Below are 8,305 nucleotides of genomic sequence, written 5' to 3' on the forward strand. Positions count from 1 at the left end.
CTCGCCTGAAGCCCAAGAGGAAGACTCTTAGGGAGCCAGATAGGGCAGTGTCTTTTGCACCCCAAGGATCAAGCATCGTGCCAGGAAGGGTGCTTGCAAGCAGAACCAGTTACATAATTTCCAGGGCCCTGTACAAAATGAAAATGCAAAACACCTCGTTCAAGAGTAGGAAAAAAAATATGTTAGAGGTATTAAAATATAAGGTGTTTTCCTTCTGGGGTCTTTCTCTTAGACTGTCATGGTGTGTGTTTGTTTTGTTTTGTTTTGTTTTTTTACTTGGCTGAGCACATGGCTCATCTGCTCCCAGGTTCTCCCTTTCAGCAACCACCAGACCAACACAAGGTCTCTGGTCAGAGGCAACAGGTCAAGGCTGGCATCTCCCCTTCCTACAGGCCTACCACCCCAACTCTCTGTAGCTAGGGGACACTAAGGGTATTGCAACCTCTACATGAAACCCTATGAAGTATGTGGATCAGGACTGAGAAATCGACTCATCTGCCCAATGTCCATGCATCTAAACTGCCGGTCCTGGACAGGGATGGATGCCACTATGCTCAACCCCAAGACTCTGCAGGGTGTGGAAGCCTGAACCCACTATTCCTGTGTCTATGCCCATATCCCTGGTGGGGTTAACAGTGGTTTCTGGGTGGGGATTGCAATGGCAAGGCCAGGTGAGGCCCAGGTGCTGGTGGAGGGGGAAGCAGGTAGCTGAGACACCCCCCCCCGGGAGTGGTCAGGCAAGGGAGGCTGGACCCTTGCTCCTGAGCAAACTGCCTCTCCTCCCTCAACCCCCACATTCTTCATTGTTCTATTGGACTTGACTATTAAAATACAAATTCAAAGATCAAATTATTAAGAATTACAAAGCAGCAATTGCAGAGTGTTAAACCCTAGACGAGAAGCCCTTCTGAGCAGAAGGCCCTGTGCACCTCCCCTGGTCAGACACCCATGAAATGGTCCTTGGTTGCAAAGGAGAGAATATAGCTACAGTTCAGAGCCAGGGAAGAGAGTTTGAGGTGAGCAAGGGGACCAGGAAGCAGGTCCTAATAAAGATTAGGGCATCTCATCAGATTCCCAAATCTACTTTGGAGAAATACTGAACATTTTATTTTTACATCCAGCCCCAGTAGGCAGAGTAAAGCACCAAAGTCAGAGAGTTTACCTTGTACTCAGTTCAGGTAAGTATAGATTAGCAAATATGCTCAATTTTAGTCTTCTGGGAAACGATTTTTTGTTTCCTTTCTTAGTTTCGTCAGTAAAAATTTCTTGAGAAGATTGCCAATCCTGATTTGGCTGGACAAAGAGGACAGGGAAGTTTTCCTCATTGGGCCAGCAGGCAAGGCCTCCGTGTCTCTCTGGGGGCCACGTGCAGGGGAAGGTTGGCACTGACACCACCCTTGGGTGGGGGTGAGAGAGATCAGCGCGGATGGATGCATGTGTGGGGTGGGAGCCCCAGAGGCCACAGACACTCCCAGTTGTGGATTCTGCTATTTCTGGTCTGGACTGCTTGCTCCCACTGGCACATTATACACAGGAGACACGACGATCATGGAATGAGAATGATTTTCAACCTTCCCAAGCAGACTACACGAAGGTGGGCATTTTCCTTCCCAGAGTCATTTTGAGGACGACTGTGCACACGTACGGATGGTCCTGAAATCCAGTGTGATAGAGGAGAAAGGGTTTAGACATGTAAAGGAGTCAGTTCTGGAATAGGATTATGGCTTTGCTATGTTTACAATTCTCCCCTTCCTACTTTATGCTGGTCTGTGTGAGGTGCTGGGGTTATGGTGGTAAACAGGGCAGACACACAATCCCTTCTCTGATGGCGTCTGCAGTGGGGAAGGATTATGATCCGGGGCCGTGGGAGGAGATAGCAAGGGGAATCATCCTGGATGAGGGCTCATTGACAGGGCACTCACTTCTTTGTTGTCCTCTGTCCTAAATTGCGGCAATCGGAGATAATGTGCATCAAGGGTCCAGCACCACGCTTGGTCCATGAAGACACCATGACTACTCAAACCAGCTTTGGGATTGTTCTTGGGGAACTACTACAGAGTCAGTTTCAAGCTCCACTGATGGTCATGCTTTATTATCATAGCTCACCTTTGCTTATAATAATTATCTTTTCACTCTGGTGGATGTTGCTGCCTCTCTGAGACTGGGCTCCCCAGAGGGCAGGAGTGGCCATTGCCTCTTTGAGTCTCCAGAGCACCTACAACAAAGCCCGGCATAGAGTTATTGCTCAATAAATGTTGTTAAATTAAAATGAGTTGAACAGTGAAAATGAAAAAGAGTCCCCTAGGAAAAAATTGCCAGGCGACCCAAAGAATGAGAAAGTTTTATAGGAAGAAATTGGAACCTCTTCTGCTGTTCTGATATTATCTTTGTGACTTATTGGGAGAATAAAACCCCACATACATTATGCTCCTTGTCTATCTTTTCCTCTGATAGAAGGCAGAGAGGATTAATGGAAAAAAGAATATTTAGTCGAGGTTTTACTCCAAGGGATCCTTCTTAATTAAGTAGTGAGGCATTAATTAAAATCTAATTAATCATAATAAGCTGTTGCTGTTGTGCTCGGCAGTAAGGTGCATGCAGGCTTTCTGAGAACATGAAACTACTGGAGCTCTGAGCTACATGGAAAAGAAATATCCCCCAACTCTCCAAATAGATGGTGAATCCCTGAGCAGGGAATCCTCCTCATGGGTCAGTTTGGGATTACTTCTTACAGGCTAATATACAGAGATGGACTTACCATGGAGCTGGTGACGCTCAAGCCTTGGATCCCTCACTCCATGGAAATCATAAGATGAAGGCCAGACTGAGAGATGGGCTGGTAAGGGCACCCCAGAGGTTCACCATTTATGGGGTCGGGGAGTGGTGTTGGATCAGAACCAGATCTGTAGCCAGAGACCAGGTGCCTATCTGTAGTTTCCACCTACACACCCACATGAGCCAGGTGCAGCCACTTCCCTGCCTGCACCTGCAAGGCTTAGCAGCTGGCTGGGCCCAGCGTCTGGTCCCACCCCAGTTGGAAGGATGTGAAGAGCTTCCTGCCTAGGGCAAACATTTGGCTCCAAATCACATCCTCCTCTCCATTTTTCCCTTGTCTTTGCCTGGCCAGCATGGCCGGTTCTTTGACCTCTCCCTGCTCCCAACTCTTGGTCTTAGAGTTCACCAACCCAACCTAAGCCCTAACGTTTTGTCATGGCTTTTCTAGTCCCAGCCCCTTGCACTCTTCCTAGGATCCCTCCCACCCTAGCACCTACACCAGCAAATAAGGCCAGTCCCTAGGGCTTGCACCCAGATAGGGGTGGATTGAATTGATGTTGGAAAGAGAAATCCCAAAAGCCAAAGAGGTGAAGGGCCTAGAAGAAGTATGCATTTTGTCCCTCTTGGACCCCGAGACAAAAGTAAGGACTAGTCAGAAATTCTCTATAATAATGTTCTGATGGGTGCCTGGGTAGCTCAGTCAGTGAAGTGTCTGCCTTCAGCTCAGATCATGTCCCCAGAGTCCTGGGATCAAGCTTCACAGCGGGCTCCCTGCTGAGCAGGGAGCCTGCTTCATCCTCTCCCTCCAGCTTGTGCTCTCTTTCTCTCTCTGTCAAGTAAATAAATAAAATCTTTAAAATAAATAATGTTCTAAGAGCACCTATCACAAAAGCCCATCTACCCAGATCTTCTGAGAAAAGAGTTATAACATATACAAGTAGAGTATTCTCTTTTACCAGCATGGGGAATATGTGCTAAATCTGGGCAAGGGTTAACCATTTCAGGAGATTACATCAAGCTTGGGTTTAACTTTTAAACTAGATGCTAGAGGGCATGTCTTAACTGTCATGTTGGATTGTGAATTTAGAGTTTGGGTGTGGAAGCTCTGCCTTCCTTCTTTATAATCTACACAGGTGTGCAGAGGACTTCAAAGCTAGTTCTAGAAGGAGGCTATTGTGAATTAGCTCTGGGGAAAAAGAAAGAAAGAAATCCTGCTGAACAGATGCTGAGCGAAGTCAACTAAACACTCCTTGAGCAATTACCTTTACATTAATTTTAAGATTCCAAAATCTTTCTCTTGTGCTCTTGCTCAAGAATGAGGACTTTCCCATTCCAGAGAATGATTTCAGATTTGAGAACCTCTATCTTTTTCTGAAAGTGATTCTAATAGGAAGTTTACCCAGGGAAATTTTGGCATCAGGCTATTGAGTAGGACCTGTGGTAGGTAGCTCTGTCTTCCAGCCTAGTACACTATACGTTCTCAGACACTGCTCCTTGCTATTGTACTAACCATCAACTATAATTCCCTAATGGAGAATGTAAAATGTGGTCACTTTAACATTTGCTTCTCTTCTATAAAAGCAATTAAATTAATGAGCATAGTATCCGTTTTTATGACATGCTGCTGCTGCCTAATTGACTAATGTTCAATAGGGTATATACTTGGAGTTGTATTTTTTTTAACAATGATACTGGAGCTTGATTGTTGTTACCATATGGAGAAAAAAATTCTTCCTTTTAAATGTCAATATTTGAGTCCTACTAAAAGCCAAGGGGGATTCATGCATTTAGCCTAAACTATATTTTACCTCTTGGCATTTTCAATGATTTGCAGCCAATGAATCATGAAAATGAAATCTTAAATCCCCAAGAAACCACCAGAAACCCAGCTTGGCATTTAGCATATTTCACAGTAATTATTCCCACCCCACTCCAAAATGAAAATGTTTGTTTTCCCCAATTTGTTTGCTTTTTTTCATTTATTGACATTTTGGGAATTTCCAGATTCAATTGCCTGTTCTACTGAGGGGACAATAACTGACATTGGAGTTTGGAAAGTCCTGTATATTTAGTCAATATCCCCCTTCCTCAGAGAACAGGAAAGATCAAACCTTTTCTCATATCGTAGAGGTTTCTCACTTTTTTTCTAGGAAAGATGATTTCTATGAGATTTTTTTCATAACTGTAACACGTAGGACTTGAAAAATTTAAAACTTCTAACAACTGTCTGGTTAAAGTATCTACCGAGTTTAGTCACTCATTTTCCAGGAAACAACTACAACAATGCAATTTGTTTAGCCATGTGTCACAGTACCCTCCAGCTTGCCACAAAGCTGAGCTACAGATACCCTGTTTATATTCCCCTTCATTTCATCTTAGCAATTCGTATTGATTCTTGCTAGTTATTTCTAATTTCTTTTAGTCAGGGGGACTTTTAGTTTTGCATAGTTTCTCACAGAAGGGATTCTTGATTTTTCTTCTGTGTTCATTCTCCCCTTGGGCACTTCTAGTGTGTTAGCACAGTATTGGGCTTCACCCTGCTCCCCTGACCCCCAGAGTAGAATTTGTATTTCCCAGTTTCCCTTGCAGATGGCTGTGACCATGTGACTAAGTTCTCACCGACAGAATGGAACAGAAGTGACAAGCACAACTCATGCTCACTTCCATATAAGAACATTGCTCACCCTCCACTTCCTCTCCTTCTCCTTGGGCTAGAACTCGCACATGGCATTGGTGAACCTGCAGTAACTATACAAAGGAGGGCATTAGAGTGAAAAATCCCTCGGTCCCTGGACAAACCACACTCTTGCCCCGGACCATTTGCCCAGCTCTAGACTGTTACCTGAGAGAAAATAGATTCCTCTCTCATTCGAACCTTATTATTATGAAGTCTTTTTTTTTTCATTATAGCAGCATCACTGATACCACTGCCCTGCCTAACACGTTTCTTAAACAATAGAGAGGTTGCTACTACTGTACTCCACTTGAGTTAGATCCTACTTAGAGGTGTAGTTTTTCTTTCTGTAAATCACATGTTAAGAGACATAAAGACAAAGCAGAGGTTTTCAGATGAGAACAGCAAGAGGGCTGAGCGATTCAAAGTTGAAGAAACCGGAAAAGTATTTTCAGAGTAGGAGTAGGGTTTTCACATGTGTGAAGAACTGGTATATGGAAGAATGATTCACTTCATTTTATGTGGTTTTAGTGGATAGAAGTAGGGCTCAAGGTGAAAATAGATTTTGCTTAAGACAAGGAATGTTCCTGGCTGTCAGCTCTGTATAGAAATGGAAAGGGCTACCCTGGAAGTGTTGAGTTTCTTGCCCACGGACACATCTTAACGAGCCTGGATAACCATTTGGCTGGACTTCATAATGACTATGTGCCATGTGTGTATATTACATAAAACTGTCTCGAATTCTTAGAACTACACTAAAAAGTACAAATTATCTCCATTTGATAGAAAGAGAATCTAAGTCCCAACAAGTTAAAACTTGTCAAAGGCCACAGAGCTAGTTAGTAGCAGAGTCCATATTCTTTCTACCAGCCACCCTTAAAGTTGATTTACAAAATGGCTTAAAAATTTATTTCAGATCAGAAATTCCACTGTCTTTCCTGACTCTTTGGCAGAAAACTGAGGTATCAAAGCCAAAGACATCTACTAAAGGTTGGTGTGCCTTGTCTTCTAAGTTTTAATTCAGTAGCAAACTTACTTTGATCCTTCCTTTAGATGTCAGAAATCGTCAGCAAATCACGAATCCATTTTCTCTTTTTTACTTGGCACACAATGGGAATACAATTTCCAACTTCTCTTGCAATGAGATGTGGACCACTTCTAGATCTGGCCAGGAGAAACCTCCCATATAATTTCTTATGCTGCTGCTGAATATTGGCACATGGAATGACCTTGAAAGTTGAGCGTTGAAAATGGCAGAACTTTTCTTCCAACCTTGGTCCCCAAACTGTATGTTGAATCAAGCCTGGCAACCCCAAAACTGCTCTGGACTGTGTAAGAGAGGGAGGCATAAACTTTTACCGCGTTTGAGCCACTTGATGTTTTTTTTTGTATCTATTGCTAACAGCACTGAGCCTGCCCCATCCAATACTTCTTCTCCTTAACCACTAAATAGCAAGAATTGTCTAACTTGGTCGGTCATAGGACCCTGGGCAGGGTCACCATATTTATTGACAACTCTACTAAGCTGAACTTTTTGAAGCTGCAGTTATTCAACCCTTTTGGACTAAAAAAGCACAACTTTAATGCAGTTCAACCTAAAATACTAGAAGACAATCTGATTCTGTTTCCTCTCACACCTTTGACCCCCATACCACTTTGCCCAGTTGATTAAGAGGGATCAACTTCTTTATACAACAATGTCAGAGGTTTTCAAATACAGACTCCCCTCGACAGAGGTCTGCAAAAGTTTGCTAAATGGTGACCATATGGTACAGTCCACTGATTTATGCTGTGAGATTCTTAAGTATTTTTTCTCTTTCTTTTCTTTTTTTTCCCCCTTTTACTTATGGAAGAAAAGCTAGATTTCCAGATTATTTTAAAAATTGGAAGATTTAGCCACACTCACATCACAATCAGCTGGCATTGAGGGGATCCTCTTTAGACAGATCATACCTTCTCCAGTTCTCCATAAACCCAACAGTCCTTTTATCTCAACACTGACATGTCAGATGCCACATATCTTCGTGATGCACATCTTTAAATATCTGGCCCTAGAGGCCACTTGTACTACTCTCTCCCTATTAACACTGAAATAGAGTCAATGATTGACAAAGAACTACTACCCTGGGAATTGCTTCTGAAAGAGATAGAATTCTTTTGGAAGACAGTGAACTTTTCATGGGCCTTGGCAGGAAGGGTCAGGAAAAGTCTCTCCATTATTATGGGTATGGACACTCCTTGTGGAAACAGAATCCTAGGCTATCAAAATTATTAATTTTTCTTAAATTCCCAACTTGCTTTCTGCAACACAAAATGTGAGACATAAAGTAAATCTTTGTAAAGAAGAATAGAATTTCGTTGTTCTATTTTTAATTGAAAGCCCAAAATGTGATATTGATTGGTTTGACACCTCCTAGAGAGTTAAACAATTTTCTTCCTCATCCCCACATCCCCAACTGTGTTGAGCTACAGTTGTCACCATTAGCCTCTTGGATGTTGGGCAGGTTCAGGTAACACATCCACAAGATCAGAGAAGCTTGGAGCTGGAGAAGAATCCAGGACAGAAGGCCTTCACCTTTTTGACTCAGAGGTGGTCATCTGTGTGAGGATGGAACTCTGTACCAGTGTTCCAGAGTTCTGACTCAGTCATAGAATGATGCTCCTATACGTGTAGTGCTTATTTTCAAAGTTCTAGAATATGCCAAAATTTAGATGTGTGCATGATTATCATTTGCAATGGATTCCTTTTCCAAAAGTCTAAAAGACAATAAGTACAAAGTGAATCACTGACCTCCCAGAGAATTTTCTGTTTGTAGTACAAATTGGGGGAAAGAGGCAGATAAGATAGAGCATTTA

The 8,305-nt window shown here is 42.9% G+C and overlaps 1 long non-coding RNA gene across 3 annotated transcripts; it reads right to left on the reverse strand.

Annotated features, from left to right (window-relative positions):
- Window positions 1-1,101: 1,101 nt before the first annotated feature.
- LOC112653904 (uncharacterized) lies at window positions 1,102-8,079 on the reverse strand. Of its 3 annotated transcripts, XR_003132612.3 has the most exons (6): window positions 7,929-8,079; window positions 6,486-6,777; window positions 5,460-5,523; window positions 2,759-2,903; window positions 1,923-2,215; window positions 1,102-1,653 (listed from the first exon to the last, which is right to left on the reverse strand). It is a non-coding gene; the product is annotated as an uncharacterized LOC112653904 (long non-coding RNA). The 3 variants fall into 3 exon arrangements; XR_003132611.2 differs by lacking the exon at window positions 5,460-5,523 and having other exon boundaries at window positions 1,104-1,653; XR_004814453.1 differs by lacking the exons at window positions 2,759-2,903; window positions 5,460-5,523 and having other exon boundaries at window positions 1,104-1,653.
- Between the last annotated feature and the right edge of the window lie 226 nt (window positions 8,080-8,305).

This window comes from Canis lupus, chromosome 3 (assembly GCF_003254725.2).
Source record: "Canis lupus dingo isolate Sandy chromosome 3, ASM325472v2, whole genome shotgun sequence".
Lineage (NCBI taxonomy): Eukaryota > Metazoa > Chordata > Mammalia > Carnivora > Canidae > Canis > Canis lupus.